The following is a 23,992-nucleotide window of genomic DNA, read 5'->3' on the forward strand; positions in this document are numbered from 1 at the left end:
AATATGCCACAATTCATCATGAATTAGACATGTATGTGTCTCCACAACCCATCCCACCCCCACGTTCTTTCCCAGCTTTCCTCATTAGGCTAAGCTGTCCAAAACTGGAGACAAAAAATGACAAAAGTCACAAAATTTTGCACAACCTCACATTGCGCAAAATTTAGCCACTTTCAAAGTGTTATAACTCAGATTTGTGGCCTAAAGATTTTGGTTAAAAGAGGTTTCATAGTTTCATAGTTTCATAGTTTTTAAGGTTGAAGGGAGACTCTAAGTCCATCTAGTTCAACCCGTAGCCTAACATGTTGATCCAGAGGAAGGCAAAAAAACCCCAATGTGTCAAATAAGCTCCAATGGGGAAAAAAATTCCTTCCTGACTCCACATCCGGCAATCAGACTAGTTCCCTGGATCAACACCCTGTCATAAAATCCAATATACATGACTGGTAATATTATATTTTTCAATTAATGCGATCAGGCTCTGCTTAAATTTTACTTGTGAATCCCTCAATACAACATCATACGGCAGAGAGCTCCATAGTCTCACTGCTCGTACAGTAAAGAATCCTCATCTGTGATTATGATTAAACATTCTTTCCTGTCATACTATTGAAGGCCAGGGCACTGATTCATCCACGATTGTGTTCTTCTACTGCAGAGGGATACAGTTATTGTGGCGCCCCTGACCTGGTCAGGCGCCACAGAGTATTGCACCCATGCGGGAGCAATGCTTCCAGGTAATCTCCAAAGGCCAGGATGAGGTGCACACACAAACATATAGTGACCAGGCCTCCCACATCACCAGAGGGGACCCTTGGGTAGCCAGAAGGGGTTAACTTTCAATTCCCAGCTGGGGGTGTGTTCAGGGGCTGGTTGCTAGGAAGCAGGGCAGAGAGAGAGAGAGAGGAAGTGAGAGAGTCGAGAGGAAGAAGTTGAAGTGTATGGAGGGGGAGCAGAGAAGCTCCCGTGCAGACAGGTCCTGAGGAGTGCTGTAGCTGAAAGCGGAGGAGAACGGAGTACTGTGGGTCGGCCTGAAGAGCACCCAGAGAAAGAGGGGTGGCTGAGTACGGAGATCCCGGTATCCGAGCACACAAGGGGAACTAGGTCCCCAGTACAGGCAGCAGATCATCCAGAGCTGCTTAACCTACAGGTTGGGGGGGTACTTCATGCCCTCACCACGACTACACAGAGCTTGAGCCAAGCAGCAATCACCAGGCCCATAAGGGGACAGGGCCAGAAGCCATCCCACCAAGGCCACGCTGCCGGCAGACGGGCCAGAGAGAGGGGAGCAGGGTGGTAACAGCTTCCCTGGAGGGGTCCTACCACGCTTCAAGCAAAGGATCCTCCTAAAACAGAAAGAGTGCAAGGAAGGCGAGTGGACAGCTACCCTCAGAACGGCCTCCTGGAATTCCTGGTTCAACCTGGTTATCACAGTGTCGCCCGGGCATCTCACCGTGACCTCCAAACAGTGAGTAAACACGTTGAAAGACTTCTTGGACTGTGTTTGAGTCATTCTGCGACCTGTGGTCCCACACACATACACCGGGGCCTGGGGCTTGCCTCACTCTCAGGGGGCTAATATACTGACTGCACTCACCATCAGCCCCAGGCATCCCTTAATCTGCAGTGGCGGTCCCCGCTGACCGCAATACTGAGAGTGGCGTCACGACAATCCTAAAAGAAGGTTCCCTACCTGTGACCAGACTGTTCCATCCACGTGGAGTCCCTGAAGGTATGCACCGATACAACACCTGTGGGGCTTCACATCTTCTGGCGTCACGAACAGGATAAGGACTAGACCTGTTCAGACAGGTGACCGTGTGCCTCAGAGGTCCGACCGCAAAAATTGAACCGCCGCCATATTGCCATCTTCAAAAGCGCGCGCTGCAGCCCGCGCGAGGGAGAAGAGCACCGCCCACGAAGAGGTGTGGCCGCCCCAGAATCCCCACAATTCAGAGAGCGTTCTGACCCAGGAAGTGGAAAGGGAGCGCGCAGATTTCTGAAGAAAAATGGACGCTGCAGGAGGTAATGCCCCTGGTCAGGGCGACGCAGCCCAAGCGATGCCAGCCCCTGTCGCGCTGGACGCCGCAGCGCCTGGTGCCGGTGCCGCGGTCGCAGCTGCGCCGGCCGAGGTCGCCCCCATAATGCCAGTGTCCTTGTTGTATGCCCCAGGGGCGCAGTGGCTGCCTCAATACGCCGGTAAAATAGACACGCTGACCGGGTTTAAGAAAAAGATCAACACCCTGCTAGACATGCACGCGATGACTGGTAAACAGAGGGCCGCTGTGGTGCTGGGACAATTGACTGGAGCAGCAGAATTGGAAGCTGAGTCCTGGGCCAATGATGACCGGAGCTCTGTTGAGACCATCTTTGCCAAACTAGCAGCTGCTTTTGAACACCGCACGGAGGGAGAGCTGAGAACGGACTTCTATCACTGCCGTCAGAAGCCCCAAGATAGTATAAGAGACTATGCCCTCAGGCTGCAGGCGGCACTACGGGCTCTCAAGCTGGTGGACCCTGTCAGTGACCAGGAAGGAAACCGGATGATGAAGGAACAATTCCTGCGGGGCCTGCGCTCTCCTGAGGATGGGAAGCAGATGAAGCTGTGGTCCCTAGAACACCCCGACGTGGACTTTGCCATTCTGAAAGACCGGGCAGTGAAAGCACTCCAACCCCCTGTGGACACAGACCCTGCCAGTTCCACGGCTGCAGGAGCGGAATCCTCCACGCAGGCCCTGATGACTGCAAAAGGACTCAACGCGCCAGCAGAGACCATAAGTACGCTATCCTCCCAAGTGCAGCAGCTCACTAAGGACGTCGCACAAATCCTGAAAGCAATGCAGTTGCCCTCAGAGACCAAAGTCCCTCATCAGATCCTGCTAGCCGACAACCCAGAGGACGTCCCTTGGATGCGGAGGAGAAGGGGTCCCCCAACTCGAGGCAGGAGCAGTGATCGCTATGACTCAGCTGGACAACCCATCTGTCGTCGTTGCCAGAAGGCAGGTCACTATGCAAGGGCCTGTCCTTTAAACGAGTCAAACCTGGGGCCGAGGGCCAGTCCTCAGGATTAAGAAGATCAGGCCCAAGTCGCTGCTGTGATCAGTACGTGGGTGGACGTCCTGTCCTGTCCATCGTCTTGGACGGGATCCCTACCCCGGCATTATTGGACACCGGCTCTCAGGTCACCACGATCCCGCATGTCCTTTATCGGAGGTTTTGGTCGGACGACGATCTCCGACCACCGGACCCCTCCCTTACCATCTATGCTGCCAACGGACAACCTATAGACCAGATCGGGGTCAAAGAGGTAACCATAAAGGTGGGAAGGCAGGAAATGAAGGGACAAGGACTGATTGTTGTGGACACTGATGTTAGAGAAAGGAACCCGCAAATGATTTTAGGCACTAATGTCATAGAAAATTGCCTAGGGGAAGTGTTGTTGTTGCTTCACCAGATTGTTGAAGGTGCTGACGGCAGGTCGCAAAGAGCCTTGCAAAAGGAGATCCGAATCATTCTGAGGAAGCAACAGGTAAAACAGACTGGCGGTGAGATTGGTAGTGTACGGGTGATGGATGCTAACCCCATTGTGATACCCCCACGGAGTGAAATGATGATGTGGTGTAGAGCAGCGGTAGGTCTCAGAGGACAGGATTACCAGGCTGTACTAGAGCCCACTCATTCAGACCACTGGCCCACGATTCTGACAGCCAGGGGGGTAGTTGATGTACACAAGGGACGAGTGCCTGTACGAGTGTTGAACTGTGGGGAGGAGGAAGCCAGACTACCAAGGTACGCTACCATAGCCAAACTGTTTACATGCTCAGATGACGCCATAACACCTGTAGGTCCCCTGACACAAGCTGACTCAAAAGAGGGCGAGACCTCCCAAAAGCAGTTAGAGGACTGGTGCCAGAAACTACACGTGGGGACTGACTCTACACCCGACTACCAGAAACATGGGGTTTACAGGGTCGTGCAGGAATACGAGCAGGTCTTTAGTAAGAACCCACTAGACTTTGGTAGGATCAAAGGGGTGCAACATCACATACCCACAGGCAGTCATCCTCCCATTAAGGAAAGACATAGGCCTATTCCACCAGCCCATTACCAGCGCACAAAGGACATGCTGAAGGACATGAAGGAGGCAGGAGTCATAAGGGACAGTTGCAGCCCCTGGGCAGCTCCCCTGGTCCTGGTAAGAAAGAAGGATGGCACGATGAGGATGTGTGTGGATTACAGACGGATAAATCAGATAACACACAAGGATGCCTACCCTTTGCCAAGGATAGAGGAATCCCTCGCTGCCTTGAAAGCCTCTAACTACTTTTCTACCCTAGATCTTACTAGTGGCTACTGGCAAGTATCTGTAGCAGAAGAAGATCGGGAGAAGACGGCCTTCACCACCCCAATGGGCCTCTGTGAGTTCAACAGCATGCCATTTGGACTCTGCAATGCCCCCGGGACCTTCCAGAGGCTTATGGAATGCTGCCTAGGGCACCTCAACTTTGAAACCGTCCTGCTCTACCTGGATGATGTCATCGTGTACTCCAAGACCTATGAGGACCACCTGAAACACCTGGCTGAAGTCTTTGAAGCACTATCCCGATATGGAATGAAGCTGAAACCATCCAAGTGCCATCTACTGAAGCCAAGGGTCCAGTACCTAGGTCACGTGGTCAGTGCAGAAGGAGTAGCACCGGACCCAGAGAAGGTCACAGTCATCCAGGAATGGCCCACACCTACTACCGTCCGGGAGGTACGTCAGTTCCTTGGCTTGGTGGGCTACTACAGAAGGTTCATCAAGGGCTACACGAAAATGGCGGCGCCTTTGCAAGAGCTCCTGGTAGGCCACCCAAAGAAGAGAGGAAAGATCTCCGGCCCGCCATTTCACTGGGGAGAAGCAGAAGAACACTCCTTCAGACAAATGAAAGGGGCCTTGACGGGTGAAGAGATCCTAGCCTACCCTGACTACGGTCTGCCATTCGTACTGTACACAGATGCCAGTAATGTGGGACTGGGAGCAGTGCTTTCACAGGTGCAGGGAGGCAAAGAGCGTGTGATTGCGTACGCCAGCAGGAAGCTCAGGCCTACCGAAAGAAACCCAGAGAATTATAGCTCATTCAAGCTAGAGTTCCTGGCCATGGTATGGGCTATCACAGAGCGGTTCAAGCACTACTTGGCAGCCACCAAATTCACTGTCTTCACGGACAACAACCCCCTGACCCACTTGGATACTGCTAAATTGGGTGCCATGGAGCAGCGTTGGGTAGCCCGACTGGCGAATTATGACTTTACTGTCAAGTATCGAGCTGGCCGCAAGAACGGCAACGCAGATGCTCTGTCCAGGATGCCTCACCTAGCAGATGAGGGTGAAGATGAAGATGATCTGGAAGAGATTGAGCTGCCAGCGTTCCATCGCCATGGAGCAAAACAGTGTCGGCAGTCGCGTGCCAACCGCCAAGAGGTGACCCTGAACCCACTACCTCATTACAACTGGAAGGAGACCCAGGAAAATGATCCAGCGGTGGGCTTGGTAAAGAAACTGATCAGCCAGCCTGGCGCCAGCCTTGACAAAGGAGCCCCACCTGAGGCACAGTACCTATGGAAGGAGAGGGGTCGATTATTCATCTATCAAGACAAACTTTACAGGAGCATCATTGACCCGAGGACGCATGAGAAGGTGTGGCAAGTGATTGTACCACAGAAGGATACGAGGATGGTGCTAGAAGCCTATCACAATGGTGCAGGCCACTTTGGTTGGAAGAAACTGGAGGCCCTACTTAAAGTAAGATTCTACTGGGTGGGCATGAGATCTGCCCTAGAGAAGTGGTGTCGAAACTGCGGGCCTTGCAATCTTAGAAGAAAAGACCAGCACCGCCAGAGAGCACCACTCCAGCCCATCCGAACTAAACGGCCCCTGGAGATCGTGGCCCTGGACCATGTAAAGTTGGCACCCAGCAGACAAGGCTACAACTACGCTCTCACTATGGTTGACCACTACTCCAGATTCCTGGTGGTAGTACCAGTCAAGGACTTGACAGGTCAAACTGCAGCCAAAGCTTTCCAGACACACTTCTGTCGACCACATGGCTATCCAGATCAAGTGCTCACTGACCAAGGACCAGCCTTTGAAGCTGAAGTGTTTAAGGAGTTTTGTAACCTATACGGCTGCCAGAAGATCCGTACTACGCCTTACCATCCTCAGACCAATGGCATGTGTGAGAAGATGAACCACATCATTCTCGATCTTCTGAAGACGCTCCCACTAGAAGAACGAAGTCAGTGGCCGGAAAAGCTGCCCGATCTAGTGGACATGTATAACAACATCCCTGTGAGTTCCACGAACTGCACACCGGCATACCTGATGAGGGCCAGACCAGGGAGATTGCCAGTAGATCTGGAAATGGGAGTTGAGACCCCTGAAGACCATCAACAAGGTGCTGATTGGGATTCCAACCGCCAAGCCCAATACAAGAAAGTACAAGAGTGTGTGGAGCGAAGCCTGACTCAGCAGCGTGAGAAACAAGAAAAGGCCTACAATCGAAAAGCACCTGCTGTTCCTTTGATGCCAGGAGATATAGTTCTCAAGGGAAAGAGAAGGCGTCATAAACTTGACAATCACTGGGAAGAAGAACCCTATACTGTGTTACCATCAACGCTTAGCAATGAAAAGACATGCCTTATCAGCAAAGATGGAGGAAAAACAACAGCTGTCGTTTCTAGAGATCGCCTAAAGAAATGTCCTGAACAACTAAGAATCCCTGAAGAAATTCCCAACCCTGTGCCAGTTCAAGAACCAAAAGAAAGGATGATCCATACTGCGCTTGGAGATTTTCCAGCAAGTTGGCCTCAATACAATGGAGCAGTTGTTATTCCAGTCATTACATTCACTCAATCTAGAGAAGTAGGAGACCTAGAAGCACCTGTTCAGAACCTAGAAGTGCCAAATGTAGCTGAAGCAGAAAACCACGCATTGGTATCAGTACCCAGTACACCCAGAATTCACATTGAGACACATACATCGGGTGGGAGGACACAACCTCAGACAGATGACAGTATAGTACTGCGTAGATCAACCCGCAGCAACTTTGGTCAGCTCCCATTACGCTATAGACAAAGTACAGTTTAGTTGAAAGTGACGGTATGAAGTGTAATGTTTAACCTGTTATAGTTAAGCAACGTTTAAGCGAAATGTGCCCACAAGGACTATTGTGAGACTTCCTTAAAATGTTAGACCACTGGTTATGAACTGGCTTTAACCACAAACTTTGCATTGTAAAAAGTTGCCTTCTTGGTACCAACCACAGGGTCTGCCTGTTGAGGGGCATGGCTCTGCACCAACAAAGGGGCACGCCTGTTTATGGGGCCTGCCCTCCAACACTCGGAAGCGGGTACGCCTGTTTATGGGGCCTACCTTACACCACTCCCCTCAGGAGAGGAAGATTGGAGGAAAGGTCTGGGGAATGTGATGGCCCAGACCTGGTTACCAAAAGGACCGGTGACCTACCTCCTGAAGGTTTTTGGGTGGGTTTCGGACATGTGGGTGGTTGGTGGTGGAATGGTACCTGGCATGTTTAAATGTAAATAATTGCCCCTGTGTGGGAAAAGTTTGTAATTACCTTTTTTCTTTCTCTTGTCTTTGCAGCCCGAGGACGTGCTGATGATAACTAAGGGGGAATGTGGCGCCCCTGACCTGGTCAGGCGCCACAGAGTATTGCACCCATGCGGGAGCAATGCTTCCAGGTAATCTCCAAAGGCCAGGATGAGGTGCACACACAAACATATAGTGACCAGGCCTCCCACATCACCAGAGGGGACCCTTGGGTAGCCAGAAGGGGTTAACTTTCAATTCCCAGCTGGGGGTGTGTTCAGGGGCTGGTTGCTAGGAAGCAGGGCAGAGAGAGAGAGAGAGGAAGTGAGAGAGTCGAGAGGAAGAAGTTGAAGTGTATGGAGGGGGAGCAGAGAAGCTCCCGTGCAGACAGGTCCTGAGGAGTGCTGTAGCTGAAAGCGGAGGAGAACGGAGTACTGTGGGTCGGCCTGAAGAGCACCCAGAGAAAGAGGGGTGGCTGAGTACGGAGATCCCGGTATCCGAGCACACAAGGGGAACTAGGTCCCCAGTACAGGCAGCAGATCATCCAGAGCTGCTTAACCTACAGGTTGGGGGGGTACTTCATGCCCTCACCACGACTACACAGAGCTTGAGCCAAGCAGCAATCACCAGGCCCATAAGGGGACAGGGCCAGAAGCCATCCCACCAAGGCCACGCTGCCGGCAGACGGGCCAGAGAGAGGGGAGCAGGGTGGTAACAGCTTCCCTGGAGGGGTCCTACCACGCTTCAAGCAAAGGATCCTCCTAAAACAGAAAGAGTGCAAGGAAGGCGAGTGGACAGCTACCCTCAGAACGGCCTCCTGGAATTCCTGGTTCAACCTGGTTATCACAGTGTCGCCCGGGCATCTCACCGTGACCTCCAAACAGTGAGTAAACACGTTGAAAGACTTCTTGGACTGTGTTTGAGTCATTCTGCGACCTGTGGTCCCACACACATACACCGGGGCCTGGGGCTTGCCTCACTCTCAGGGGGCTAATATACTGACTGCACTCACCATCAGCCCCAGGCATCCCTTAATCTGCAGTGGCGGTCCCCGCTGACCGCAATACTGAGAGTGGCGTCACGACAATCCTAAAAGAAGGTTCCCTACCTGTGACCAGACTGTTCCATCCACGTGGAGTCCCTGAAGGTATGCACCGATACAACACCTGTGGGGCTTCACATTATCATACAAAAACATAGTAGATTTCAGAAAAACATTGAATTTCTGTGAATGTTGATTGCCCAAAAAATGCAAAAAGGTTTTTCAGAAGGCAAGCTCAGTCTGTAAGCCTTCTAACACATAAGATAATGTGTGGATCCAGCAGAAACATTGGATTCTGTCTGTGCCCACTAATGCGGTCTGAATGTATTCTTACTCAATGAAGAGGCCCTATGAAGATCTAGTAGATTTTTTATGTTCTTGTGGAAATAGGAAAATAAGTATAGGAAGGTGTAACCCAAAAGATTTGATAAAATAAGACAATCTTTGTGTTTGTGGCACATTGGGTGCTGTGCTAAAAAAGGGAAGAAATCTTACGCATGGCATGTTTTAAATTCTCCATAAGCAAGCTCAGCTAAACAGAGATTACTTACAGGAAGCCCTTGTTCTCATGGTATAATCTGCTCAGTAAATTAAACTGCCAGCTCTAGATTCTTTCTCAATATGTAAGTATTAAATTGAGAAGGGTATCCACAAAGCAGCTTTGATATCATTTCAACAATGCTACTACCATCTCTGCTTATATGATACTGTCACCAAAATAAAAGCGCAAAAACATATTGATGTGGCCCATGGCTAGAAACTCGGTATGCTGACATACAAACAAGGCATACCAATGTTATGTAAGATGCAAATCTATTAAATGCAAGATCAAACAATATACCACTAAATATCATATACAAAGATATTGTAATTGATGACACTGAAGGATTCTACTATTTGCATGTTAAATATGACAACACAGAGAGATGGGTCCCCGCTCACACTAAGAATATAAAGGTATAACCTTACTAAATGCTGCATTCACTGCACTGTGCATGGAAGGACTATGGCACAACACGTGGTGGGGGATCAAAGACATGAGGCTTGTAGGAATCATAAACTTCAATGCAATTGTAAAGTAAAAAAGTCAGACTTCCTGTACTGTTCAAAGGTTTTAGGCAGGTGTGGAAGAAATGCTGCAGTGTAGGAATGCTTTCCAAACTAGAAGTGTTAATAGTTTATTTTTATCAATTAGCAAAATGCAAAGTCTGTGAACGAGAGAGAAATCTAAATCAAATTAATAAGTGGTATGACCACCTTTTGCCTTCAAAACAGCATCAATTCTTCCAGATACACTTGCACTTAGTTTTTGTAGAAACTTGGCCGGGATGTTGTTCCAAACATCTTAGAGAACTAACAACATATCATATGTTGATGTCGAATTGGGCTTATTTTTTTCTCTTCATGTAATCTCACAGAGACTTGATGATGTTGAGATTAGGACTTTGTGGGGGCCATGACATCACGTCCAAGAGTCCTGTTCTTCCTTACGCTCAAGATAGTTCTTATAGACATTAGCTTTATGATTGGAGTCAGGGTCCTGTTGTAGGATATATTGGGAGCCAATCAGATGCCTCCCTAATGGTATTGCATGATGTATAATTCTCTGCCCATGTATATCCTAGTGTGACGCCCTGGTCAGGTCACTACACACACCACACACACCCCCACCCCAGTAAGGTACCATCAGTCAACAAAGACCTGATTGCCTCCCTCAGAGTCAGACAGGCACACCAGGTGGGCGGAGTCAGGTGGATAGACACGCCCCCCAAGGAGTCTGCTGGCCTGAGGCAGGAAATATAAGCAGATGAAGATTAAGTTTTGGAGAGAGTAGTGAGAGGAGCTAAGAGGAGTACAGTTCTGTGAGGGGCCTGGGTTGGAGCTTAGGACCCCCGATCAGTCAGGCAGGCAGACGGTGGTGGCCACCTGCAGGTGTCCGGGAGGACAGAACTGTGGAACCGTAGGGACCGTGACCGTGACCCGCTGGTGGCCCGACGGACCCGAACTGGGGAGCTAACTTGTCTACCGGAACACCAGGCAGGGTACTCAGACCCAGAACTAGCCTAGAAGCTACTAGGTGTAGTCGAATTCACTGATTGCGGTCTGGACCTCAGGGGTTCATTCCCACCCAAAGTCCCGATTGACGGCAAAAGCCCACCGATTCCAGATAAGAGCCACCGCCAAGGGCCAGAGATCCAACGGGCCGGTGCCTGCGGGCAAGAGGGCTCCTCCGGCAGCTAAAAGTTGGGGAGCGGACTACCGTTGCTGAAGTATAGGAGTCAAATACACAATTAGAGGTGCAGGAGAAAGGCGACCCCACCAACCTTACTGGGAATCCATGCAGCCGGCTGCGGGCACCGATCTTCACCGAACTTGGTTTACCAGTGACTCTGTTGGCTTTAATCGTGAGTACAACAGTGCCATCAGGCACCGCACCGCGACACTGCGCCCTGCAACCTCCCTCGGGCCCCGGGATGAACACCCCCTACCCACGGAGTGGTCAACACCTAGCTGCGCCCACTACACCGCTCCCGGGAGCCCCATACCTTCATGACAGCGGTGGTGTCCACCATACAATCACCACAACCTGTGGGTGGCATCACAAACTTTACCTATTCCACCAAACCCCTGCGTGCACCGCCACTACCCCCTTTCAGAGCGACGTGACCCCCGGGTCCGTGAGCGGCTCGAGCCACCACCTGCAGTACACGAGTACGGATCCGAGCGGCTTGGCGGCCGCAGCCGAGGCCGCGGGGCGGTACACTAGCATTGAGGACACCGTTTATCTCACAATTCCCAACTGCAATGCAGCCCCAAACATTCTTTCTGCTTCAATTTCACCTGCAGACACTCATTATGATACAGTTCTCCATTCCTGTCTTTTGTTCCAGCCATGAATGTGAAAAGGGTTAAATCTGCAGAGACATCCATTATGCAATACCAGTAGGGAGACATTGGATTGGCAACACATTTATTTATTTATTTAATTGGATTGGCAACACATTTAAGAACTATCTTTAGCATAAACAAGATCAAGGAATACTGGAAGTGATGATCCATAAAACTTTAATCTCAACCTCTTCAAATCTGTGTAGGAATACATTTAGATTTGTATAAGGATTTGTAATAATAACACATCCACAAAAGATCTGTGGTTAGTTCCCCAAGATCTTTGGAGTAAGGATATGTGCGCACGCTGCATTTTTGTGGTGATCACAAAGATGCATGTTTTTGGTCGCAAAAAAAACGCTCCCTTGGCATGCATTTTTTTCTGCGTTTTACTGTGGTTTTTTACAGCGTTTTTGCCCAGTGCATTTTTTAAGTCAAATCTATTGACTAGAAGGGCTCAAAAATGCTGTCAAAAATGTAGAAAAAATTAACATGCTGCATCTTTATGGTCACCACAAAGACGCAGCCAAAAAAAAAGCTGCAACAACAGAAAAAATGATATCTATGAAATGATATCTAATAGATTTTGCTGGGAAAGAAATTCCCTGCCAAAACTGCACCTAAAAAATGTGCAAAAACGCGGCAAAAAAATGCAGCGTGCGCACAAGGCTTAACCTACCTGCTGAGTTCCTTCAAAAACCATGTGCAAGTATATCTAGAAGAATTAATGCTGTTTTGAAGGCAAAGGGAAGTCACACTAATAATTTCATTTAGGTTCGTCTAGTGTTCACTCACTTAGCATTTTGTTAATTGATAAAAATAATGTATTAACACATCTATTTTGAAAGCATTCTTACTTTGCAGCATTTTTTCTACATGAAGAAACAACCTCCAACTAACCAATAATGCCTACATGGCTGTTGTTTTTGCCAAAACACCTGAAACTGAAAGCAAGGTGGAGAAATCCTGCTCCATGGACATAAAAATCTTCTTTATTGGTCCATATTTCATTTCCAAATAACATCCAGTGTCAAGCACTTTTAGTAGACTTTCTCATAAATAGCACAGTGCAGTGGTGATACACATGGGTAGAGATGAGCGAACCCAAGGTTTGGTGTTCTTACCAAACACAGACTTTACAAATCAAACAGAGTTCGGTTTCAGAGTTCAGGTGCTTTATGTATGCAAACCACTCAAGTAAACATCACTGTGCTCGGAAACACTCGGTGCTCAGCCCAGTGCCAGACGCTTGCAGTGATTGGACGGCTCGCACTGGGGGTAACAACAAAGTTATCGGATGTAGTGTGCACCAAAAAAAAATATATGGAAAAACCCCTTCCACCCTGCCCCAGAAGTATTCTGTTTATGGCTAGCTGCATATGGGCAGAGACCCAAACTGCCCAATTAGTGACTTCCATTGGGATTCAGGACAAGTTCGGGTCCCAAACTGAACTTTATCTAAAGTCCAGCTGCACCTGCCGTACCAAACTTTCACGTTTTCGCTCATCTCTACAATTGGGGTTATTCACCTCCTCAGCTTTTTTTTCCTGACTTTGACTCACAATTTTTTGTAGCAGCTACCTTTCTCTAATGGATCTACACAAGGGTCTGGGTTTGGTGTAGGGCTTAGGATTTTGTATATTGCAATTACAGTTTGTGTGGCTAGATTTTATCTGGAGATGTTCGTTTCCTCAGTGATTTGTACTTCTGCTCTTTATTATCATATTGATCTGATTTGATATACATTCCTGTTTGCCATATGAAAGCCTTACAATAATAACCTTTTTAGCACTTTAACACTAGAAGTCCCAGAAATTTCGAGCTTCCCCCTGAAGTCCCGAAAGAGGGTCAAATGACCCTTAAGGCCACGTCACACTAAGCAACATCGCTAGGAACATCGCTGCTGAGGCACGACTTGCTATCAATGTTGCTGTGTGTGACATCCAGCAACAACCTGGCTCCTGCTGTGAGTTCGCTGGTTGTTGCTGAATGTCCTGGACCATTTTTTAGTTGTTGCTCTCCCGCTGTGAAGCACACATCGCTGTGTGGGACAGCGAGAGAGCAACAACTGAATGTGCAGGCAGCAGGGAGCCGGCTTCTGCGGATGCTGGTAACCACGGTAAACATCGGGTAACCAAGACGTTCTTCCTTTGGTTACCCGATATTTACCTTCATTACCAGCGTCCGCCGCTCTCACACACTGTCAGTGCCGGCTCCCTGCTCTCTGCACACGTAGCTGGAGTATACATCAGGTAATTAACCCAATGTGTACTGTGGCTAGGAGTGCAGGGAACAGGGAGCCGGCACTGGCAGCGTGAGAGCGGCGGACGCTGGTAACGAAGGTAAATATTGGGTAACCAAGGGAAGGGCTTCATGGTTACCCGATGTTTACCGTGGTTACCAGCGTCCGCAGAAGCCGGCTCCCTACTGCCTGCCCACGTTGCAGAGTACACATTGGGTAATTAACCCGATGTGTACTGTGGCTAGGTGTGCAGGGAGCCAGCGCTAAGCGGTGTGCGCTGGTAACCAAGGTAAATATCGGGTTGGTTACCCAATATTTACCTTAGTTACCAAGCGCAGCATGCTTTCACGCGTCGCTGCTGGCTGGGGGCTGGTCACTGGTTGCTGGTGAGATCTGCCTGTGTGACAGCTCACCAGCAACCCGTGTAGCGACGCTCCAGCGATCCCTGCCAGGACAGGTTGCTGGTGGGATCGCTGGAGCATCGCTTAGTGTGACGGTACCTTTAGTCCAAACTAACAACTGACAACTCTGATGGCTCCAATTAGAATCCTTTCATTTGTAAATGTGGCCATTGCCTGAGGAATCTGCAGGGGCCAATTGTGTTGATCCACCTCAACAAAGGATGTTAGCTAAAATCCTTTAGGTCATTCGACCCGTCTCTGGGTTCCAAAGGTAGAAATGTTAAATGACCCCTCTCTGGGACTTCTAGTGTTAAGTGTGAGCTTGCCTGGTTCATGAGGATGGCGGTTAGCCTTATTACAGATACCCCTTTGGGGGTTTTGTAGCCTATGTTTCCTTGTAATTTGTTTTTTTGCTTCATGTTAATAAATAAAAGCAATATTGGTGATCCCGTTTTTTCTGCATACTTCTCTCTTTTTTGGCATCTCAGCTGTCTATGTATGCATACTGGTTGATCCCCCTACATTTGTAATACCCTCAGTCATTCTTTTTTGCCAGCACCTTTAGTATAAATACCATGAATAAAGGTTATTAACACACCAGAAACGCGTTGGTGTTTTTTAGATTTTATATGTACCAATAAAGTAGACTTTTATATCTGTGGAGCGGGATTTCTCCTCCTTGCTTTCAGCATTTTTTCTACACCTGCCAAAAATTTTTTGCATGGTACTTCTACAAGAATTACTTTCCAATCTCCCTCTACAGCACTAAACAGCAGCCCAATTCGTAGGCTCTGTTGATTAACTGAACTGTAGAAATACTAAAAAAGTTTGTTCTTTTTCTAAACATGTAATCTAAGTTATCACAGCCCTAAACAAAGCGATCCCTCTCTACATCCAATTTCTAGAGAGTAACTGTCATGTATAACACTCATAGCCTATATGTAAAAGAAATACCTGTCACGGATATTGCTTATAAGATATTAAGTCGCTCTATAAAATCTTAACTGTCCTATGAGGATTAATATATTGACATCATATGTATTACGAACAAGTAGATATAATTATACATGTACTGCATGACTAGCACAAGGGCTAAAAATGGCCAAAAAGTATTTTATCTAAAATAGAAAAGATTTTCCTATACTTAAACTGAAATATCCTTTTTACAGAGAGAAATACTTTGGATTTTGGAGTTTTCCTGTCCTCTTCCTGTAGAAATATAAGATTGCAATTCCAGAAGCAGACGGGTATGTAAAATCATGATTGTTTAATGAATGAGTTAAAACACAATTGTTCCTTATTAGTAGACGTGTCCCATGCAGATAATGTGTATTTTGAAAACAGAGGGATTATTTAGTTTTATACTATTATGGAGAAATTTCGACTAATATGTCGGACATATTGCTGTAACTGTATAGTTATACTGCATAGTTGGCACAATGTTGACATTTAAGCCGCACCCCATCACTTATAAGCTGCACGTCTTTCTAGACACATTTTAAAACAGCAAATAGCGACATGCAAAAAGTTTCCAACATTTGGCAAAAGGTATTTTTGGTTCAAATTGATCTTAGTGAATCTCCCCTAACCAAAAGGGCCAAAGTTTTCCCTTTAGCCATGGAGCGTAATAGTAGGCTGTTGCTTCCTGCTTTGTATCAATGAAATCCCTTTTCAGCAGTCATCTCCTTATCACCATGCAAAGGATTGTAACAGCTTAATAAGTCGTGGATGTCACAGGATCTCATCATTCAGGCGATGGGCATGGATAACCCTGATTTCCTCCCTACACAATGATCTGTGCACATCTTATAACACTTGTCTTCAAGACTCACCTAACGCAGGCAATGATCATCTCTGGTCTATTGTTATCTATGGTCCATGTGGCTACTGTAATATATCTAGAATGCTGCTAGCAGAGGTTCAGGCCAGATGCCCACATAATCAAGTAAGGAAAACAAAAAGTATGACTTTAGCTAAAAGCAGTAGAATATTTACTAGGATATGGTTTTATTAAGTAAAAAAATGTGTAAAGCATTCCTTTTCAGATGGTCTCCCTCTATTTAGGAGGTCCTGTTTAATTAAAAGACTCTTGGAATATGGTTTAACATGGTTTTCTATGCACAGTATTTTGTTAGTAGGCATTGTATTACAACCCTAATGACAAAAATGTGTGAAATGCTGTGCAAAATGTAAGCAAAACAAGAATGCACTTTATTGGGAAAACTCTCAGTCATATTTTATTCACAACAGAACATGAAACACATATCAAAACGTGAAAGTTGGACATTTTTACCTCTCATTTGAAAAAAAATAACTGATTTAGAAATTGATGTCAGTAACACATCTCAAAATAGTTGGGACAGGGCCAGGTCTACCATGTGTAGCATCCCTTCTTTTTACAATTGTCTGTAAACATCTGGGAATTGAGGAGACCCATGGAGTTTGGGGGAAGACTGTTGTCCCATTTTTGTCTGATGTAGGGTTCTAGCTGCTCTTCAGCCCTGAGTCTTTGCCAGATTTATCATTTCATAATGCAGCAAATGTGTTCTATTAGTGTAAAGTGTGGACTGCAGGGGAACAGTTCATAACAAACTCTTCTGTGAAGCCATGCTGTTGTGATGGTGTGATGGATGCAGCATGGGGTTTAGCATATTCTTGCTGAAATATACAAGGATTTCCGTGAGATAAGGAATCAAATGTTAATCTAACACCTTTATATAATACTCAGCTTTGATGGTGCTTTTCAATATGTATAAGCTGCTCATGCCATAAGTACTAATGCAACCCTATACCATAAGAGATGCAGACTTTCGATCTGTGCACTGATGACAAGCTGGATGGACACTCCCTCTCCTCTTGAAGTCACAGAACACAATGGCTATGGTTTCATAAAGAATTTAACATTTTGAGTCATGTGAACACAGAAAGTTTTCCATTTTGTTCTAGTCCTTTTTATTTCAGCTTTGGTTCAAAAAATACAGCAGTGTTCCTGGACTGTGTTCATATATGGCTTTTTCTTTGCATGATAGGGTTTTAACTTGCAATTGTGAATTGCATGGTGAATTTGGTTCCCAAACAAAGTTTCTTAGGGATCTGCATGACTGAATCTTGCCTGTTTTTAATGCAGTGTTGCTTGGGGGCTCATAGATCATGAGCACACAATATTGACCTTCGTCCTTGTCACTTGAGCACAGAACCTTTGAAGCTTTTGATATTTTGTACTATAGATAATGGAATATTCAAAGTGTGTGCAATTTACATAGAGGAACATTATTCTGAAATTGTTCAACAAGTTTTAGATGCAGTTGTTCACAGATTGGTGAACCTCTGATTTTCTTTGCTTTTGAGAGACTCTGCCTCTCTAGCATGCTCTTTTTATACACAGTCATGTGAATTTGTTGAAAATTGACCCTCCAGCTGTTTTTCTTTAGTATCACTTATTATTCCAGGCTTTTGTTAACACTGTTCCCACTTTTTTTAGATGTATTGCTGCTATCAATTACTGAATGAGTCAAGTTTTTCCCTGAAATAGAAAAATGTCTAACTTTCAGAATCTGATATGCATTCTGTGTTCTGCAGTGGATAAAACATGCTATAAGAGATTTCCAAATAATTGCATTCTTGTTTTCCTTATATCTTATGCAACGTCCCAACATTTATGTAATTGGGGTTGGACATGCTTTATTTCTGAGTTTATTTTATGTTTGCTAATACATATAATCTACTCATAATCTGTCATATAAGTGTGAAGGTGGGCAAAAGATAATTTTATATTCCATTTGCATATATTGTAGATATATTATAAAGAATTCAGGAAATTAAAAATTCTGTAAACTCATAGAATCTGTAATACCACATTTCCAGGTAATATTTCCACCTTCCCTTCTACCACACACTAATAGAACCACGTAGTAAAAGCAATATCAGTGGCCTCTAACAGAAACCGTGCGCCTTTTAGGCCCCAAACAGAAATAATTCTATTTTACATCTCCCCCCACAATAATACTGTATACCATTGCACCCACTACACTGTAAACATGTCACCTTTGTGCTCTCTCAAATAAAGGTTAATTTTTTGTTGTGCAGGGACACTATTGGTTTGTTACTATGAAATAGCAAAAATCTCTGCAATAAACCTGCCACATGTGAATACAATACAATATACTAGGTATTGTCCTTTTCCATGTTAACGCTAAAGTAGGCAAGAAAATGATTGGAAATTTCATAGTTTAACATACAGGTGGCAAGAGGGTAGGTTAATCATGGAACTTACCACAGTCCCCCAGGGCATCTGGGATAACAGACCCTTGTGGCTCAATGCACTGGATCTCCAGATGAGAGCCACTCTATCTTTATACACATTAGGACATAATGCCCTTGTATAAGACACAAGCTGCTTCACGCTTACGCCTACAATGTAGTAGCATGATACATAAGGCATTGGCATTTCCTGAATGTAAAAGCCGGCAGATGTCTCAGCCTATCTACTTAATGTGGGTTCGTGCTAAAGGGAATATAAGTTTTAATTTATATTTTTGTGGGAAAAAGGGGGCAATGTCAGTTCAGAGACACTATTGTCTACTGTTCACTGCTTAGAGGCACAATGATAGTAAACAAAAAGGGAGATAACCCCGGCACACTACCGCTCCCAAAAAGGCAATGATACATTAATTTGTATGCAAAAAAATTGTTTTATTGACAAATTTATTCAATATTTCATCACATGTACTTGGTCCAAAAATTATAATTGACGTTTCGGCTGGAGGCCTTCGTCAGTATGGACTTTTTTATCATATACTTATAGATATAAGTGAAGATATATGGCAGTTAAGCCGCAAAATAACATGTGGAAAGTCTCTCAAAATCCTATCTGTGACTTTAGGAGGACTTCGGGTAATAAATGTACATAAACAATTTTTTGGCAGGCACTGTGACCATATGCTGTGATGTGAAGGGAGAGAGGGTTCCAAAACTATGGACACCACGTCTTCAATGAGATAACGTATATTGGGTAGTATTGTCATATATGGTATAACCAATCGTCTGAATCGTGGATAAATTCTATACTCCTATAGGGAAGCAGAAATGACTGTCAGCAGTGGGACCCCCCAGCATTTGCAACAGGAATGTGGATAATTCTATACAATCCTAACTGGTCCAGGAGGGGGAGAGAATCCGGTATAACCGGTGGGAGAATATGACCTTCCCTAATGGCTGCTGGACATGTGTTCAGAGAGGAGGGTCCTGCAAATGCTGGGGGGTCCCACTGCTGACAGTCATTTCTGCTTCCCTATAGGAGTATAGAATTTATCCACGATTCAGCCTGCCAAAAAATTGTTTATGTACATTTATTACCCGAAGTCCTCCTAAAGTCACAGATAAGGATTTTGAGAGACTTTCCACATGTTATTTTGCGGCTTAACTGCCATATATCTTCACTTATATCTATAAGTATATGATAAAAAAGTCCATACTGACGAAGGCCTCCAGCCGAAACGTCAATTATAATTTTTGGACCAAGTACATGTGATGAAATATTGAATAAATTTGTCAATAAAACAATTTTTTTGCATACAAATTAATGTATCATTGCCTTTTTGGGAGCAGTAGTGTGCCGGGGTTATCTCCCTTTTTGTATATGTTTTTTTACCTCAGAGCACCTATCTTTTCAGTGACGCAGGGCTTCTCTTTGTATTGCAATGATAGTAAACACACCTTTAATATTTGAGGGGGACACAATAGGGACATTTTTACAGTGTAGTATGTACAATGGTGGGTATTAATACTATGTGGGAGCATAAAAGAGGAATTACTTCTGTGTGAGGCCATTGAGAAAACACTTTTGCTATATGGTAGCACTATTATTATTTGTGGTAGAAAAGGTGACACTATTACTTTGTGGGACAAAAAAGGGAGCACTTCTACTATGTGGTACACTACTGATACACTAGTTGTTTGGTACTGTTAGATTTTGGGCCCTATTGATTTTCATCATGCTATCTGGCAATATTTTAGAAGGTAAAGATAGATATGACACCATAATTACTGAAGTTATATATGGGGAAATGTGCAATTCAGTAGATAATAGTCATTATAACTGTAAATATGCTATATAGCAGACTGAATGACAACTGACTAATAGAGATGTCTTCCATTTCTCGAGAGGACCTTGTTCATTTAGAAATTAGACACTTGACACCTTGATATAGTATATAATTTAAAGGACTAAGTTTTCTGTGCACTAGTTTCAGTGGGAATCCACATTAGAATGAGATATTTGAGTATTCGGAGTGACTTTGAACAAGCTTGGTGATCGGTGCTAAACTCGCTGGGGCCAGTATTTCAGAAATTGATGACAACTTGAGGTAATCTCATGCAGCAATATTGAGAGTATACTGAGAATGATGTGATTGAGGTAAATGGGTCTGAGGAGGATGTCCAGAATCTTTCTGACAAATTCTCTGTCAAGGAAACTGCAACTGAAGACACCAATAATGCTCCAATTAATTGGTTGGAATGCGCAACCACACGATAATTAGCAATGACCAATTGGAATACCATGCTATCTAAGGACCCCTTCACACGTCCGTGAAACACGTGCATGATTTTCACGGACGTGTCAAAGGTGCATTTTCGCTTCCGTGTGCAGTGTTTATGTGATAACACACGGAGAACGAGAACTTTCTGCTCACCTGTCCCAGGCGTCGCTGTCCGTGGTGCTGATCTGCGGTCTCCGGTCCTGCCGACTCCCTGCTGCTGCGGCTTCCGGTCGCAGTGCAGTGAATATTAAATGAGCATAATAAGCGGCGGTCGGCAGCAAGTGACAACAGCGGCAGAGACAGCAGGGCTGGAGAAGGTGAGTAAAGGTTTGTTATTTTTTTTCTCTGACACGTGTGTTTTCTCCGGCGCGTGTCACACGGGACCACATTCACACTACATCTGCGTGGTACGTGTGCGGGCCACGTGACACCCGTGCTGCCGGAGAAAAATGGACATGCATCCGTGTGGAGCACACGGACACACGTCTGCGCCACACGGAGGCACGGGCCAATGGCAGCACACGTGCGTGCACATAAACCCATTGTTTTTAAAGGGTTTACGTGTGCCCGTGTCTCCGGTACATGTGGGCACGGACCTAGCACGTACTGGAGACACGTGTGTGTGAAGGGGGCCTAAGGGATACAACAAGACAAGGCACCAGTGGGCAAAGTAGCACAAAATAAAAATGATTATGGATTGAGGTTTGGACAAAAGGGTTTAACTTGTTACAGTATGATTGCCTTGTATTATAGCCTAACATACCCCATTCCTTTATGGTAGCTTTTAAACCTATGGCAGAAACACTTACAGTAAGACTACTACAATGGTTGCATAGTCATGGTTTGGTTCCATGTAAGCAAGTTTTTCATGTTTTCTTGGCTTGAACAGAGCCAAAATCTTAAAGTGGTGGTTCGCCTATATTTTTTATTGTCTAGTTCGATATTATATTGAGAAACAATGTTTCTCTCAAATACCTTGTGTTGGCAATAGTTCCTGTGAGAGGCGCTATTGCAGACCGCTGTTTCCCGCTCCAGTGACGTCACGTCAAGTTCCGCACACGTCACATCCCTTCGGCTAGCTGCAGTTTTCCTGACTCACTGAGCTGTGAGCGGTGTTTCACCGCTCGTCACAGCCCCTCTGCTCCCTGCTCCCTCCTCCCTCACAGCAGAACGCTGTAGGCAGGAGACATGCTGTGCTGTGACAGCGGTGAAACACCGCCCACAGCTCAGTGAGTCAGGAAGACTGCAGCTGGCCGCAGGGATGTGACGTTTGCGGCACTTGACGTGACGTCACTGGAGCGGGGAACAGCGGTCTGCAATAGCGCCTCTCACAAGCACTATTGCCAACACAAGGTATTTAAGAGAAACATTGTTTCTCAATATAATATCGAACTAGACAATAAAAAATATGGGTGAACCACCCTTGTAATATTATAGAGCATCTCCGGGACAAGGTAGAACTTCCTATTCAGACCATGTCATTCCTTAGCTCAATTTAATTTGTGGCAACTGAGAGAATCTAAGTTATGATGAATTGCTGTGGTTTGACTAAGACCAAATGAGATCCAAGATGCTAATAAATGACTGTCTCTAAAAAGACGCCATTTAGTGTGTTGGGACTGTCTTGTTGGTACAGCAATTTAAAATATGGGTGCCCTATTTTTCAATTTATACAAATCTACACTTTGTCTAAAACTGGCAGAGGTTCACTAATGGGTCCTGCAGTGGCCTGCAGCTTCCTAACCTACTATATACAAATATCCAGAATAGTCGATGATTGAGTAGCTGTGCCCCTATAAAAAGCCATCTGAATTGTCTTTTCTTTTGACAATTTTATGATCACATTTATATTATATGGTCAAGAGTAGTGTGTCCACCTCTTAATCAGAAAATAATGTACAGTCCTCCTGCTACTCGTGTATATACAGTAATCAAGCAGCTAGCCATGAAGTCTGCCTTGAACACATTTGTGAATAAATGGGTCATTATAATGAGCTCACCTAACTCAAGTGTGATCTTGTTCCTTTTTAACTGCTCTAAAGGCCACGTCTCACTAAGTAACATTGCTAGCAACATCGCTGCTGAGGCACGACTTTTGTGACACAACAGCGATGTTGCTAGCGATGTCGCTGTGTGTGACATCCAGCAACAACCTGGCCCCTGCTGTGAGGTTGCCGGTTGTTGCTGAATGTCCTGGACCATTTTTTAGTTGTTGCTCTCCCGCTGTGAAGCACACATCGCTGTGTGTCACAGCGACAGAGCAACAACTGAATATGCAGTGAGCAGGGAGCCGGCTTCTGCGGACGCTGATAACCAATGTAAATATCGGGTAACCAAGAAGCCCTTTCCTTGGTTACCCGATATTTACCTTCGTTACCAGCGTCCGCCGCTCTCACGCTGCCAGTGCCGGCTCCCTGCTCCCTGCACACATAGCCAGACAACACATCGGGTAATTAACCTGATGTGTACTCTAGCTAGGAGTGCAGGGAGCCAGCGCCAAGCGGTGTGCGCTGGTAACCAAGGTAAATATCGGGTTGGTTACCAGATATTTACCTTAGTTACCAAGCGCAGCATTGCTTCCACGCGTCGCTGCGGGCTGGGGGCTGGTCACTGGTTGCTGGTGAGATCTGCCTGTTTGACAGCTCACCAGCAACCCGTGTAGCGACATTCCAGCGATCCCTGCCAGGTCAGGTTGCTGATGGGATCGCTGGAGCATCGCTTAGTGTGACGGTACCTTTAGACTGAGAGATATAAACTGCGTGAACAGCTGAGCATGGTGATTGGCTGCACCACTTCTATTGTGACGCGACAGCTGCAACTGATCAACAAAGACTAGAGCAGTGGCTGAGGGGCAGTGCTAGAACTAGGGAGTGTAAATAAATGAAAAAAGCAAGGTCAGCCCACCTGTGTGCAGCGCACAGTCAACAGGCACCAAGATGTGCAAAGAGGTAAAAAATGTTGAGACCAGCACAATCCATAAGTACAAATCTTTCTTTATTTAATCCAGATTTCTGACCTAAACTGGTCCTTAATCACTGCCCCAATGACTGAGGACCAGTTTAGGTCAGAAACACGTTGCCGCTTTCACCTTCCATTATGCTCTGTACCTTGTGCTGGAGTGCCTTATGTTGTTAATCTGGATTAAATAATGAAAGATCTTTACTTATGGATTGTGCTGGTCTCAACGTTTTCTACCTCAGTGTAATTTTATTTAGTTTTTATTTTATGCTTCACTGAGGCTATGGGCTCAAAATAATTGAACGAGCAAAATTCCTTAAAAAGAATACC

At 45.8% G+C, this 23,992-nt stretch overlaps 1 protein-coding gene across 7 annotated transcripts in view; it reads left to right on the forward strand.

Annotated features, from left to right (window-relative positions):
- Positions 1–23,992, forward strand: part of LOC142243250 (poly(rC)-binding protein 3-like) — a 1,512,260-nt gene that overhangs the window by 1,210,181 nt on the left and 278,087 nt on the right. For all 7 annotated transcript variants that reach the window (XM_075314940.1, XM_075314939.1, XM_075314946.1 and 4 more), the window contains one exon: positions 15,335–15,412. The gene's annotated coding sequence lies outside the window, so the exon portion shown is untranslated. The remainder of the gene's footprint in view (positions 1–15,334; positions 15,413–23,992) is intronic.

Source organism: Anomaloglossus baeobatrachus, chromosome 6 (assembly GCF_048569485.1).
Source record: "Anomaloglossus baeobatrachus isolate aAnoBae1 chromosome 6, aAnoBae1.hap1, whole genome shotgun sequence".
NCBI classification, from domain to species: Eukaryota; Metazoa; Chordata; class Amphibia; order Anura; family Aromobatidae; genus Anomaloglossus; species Anomaloglossus baeobatrachus.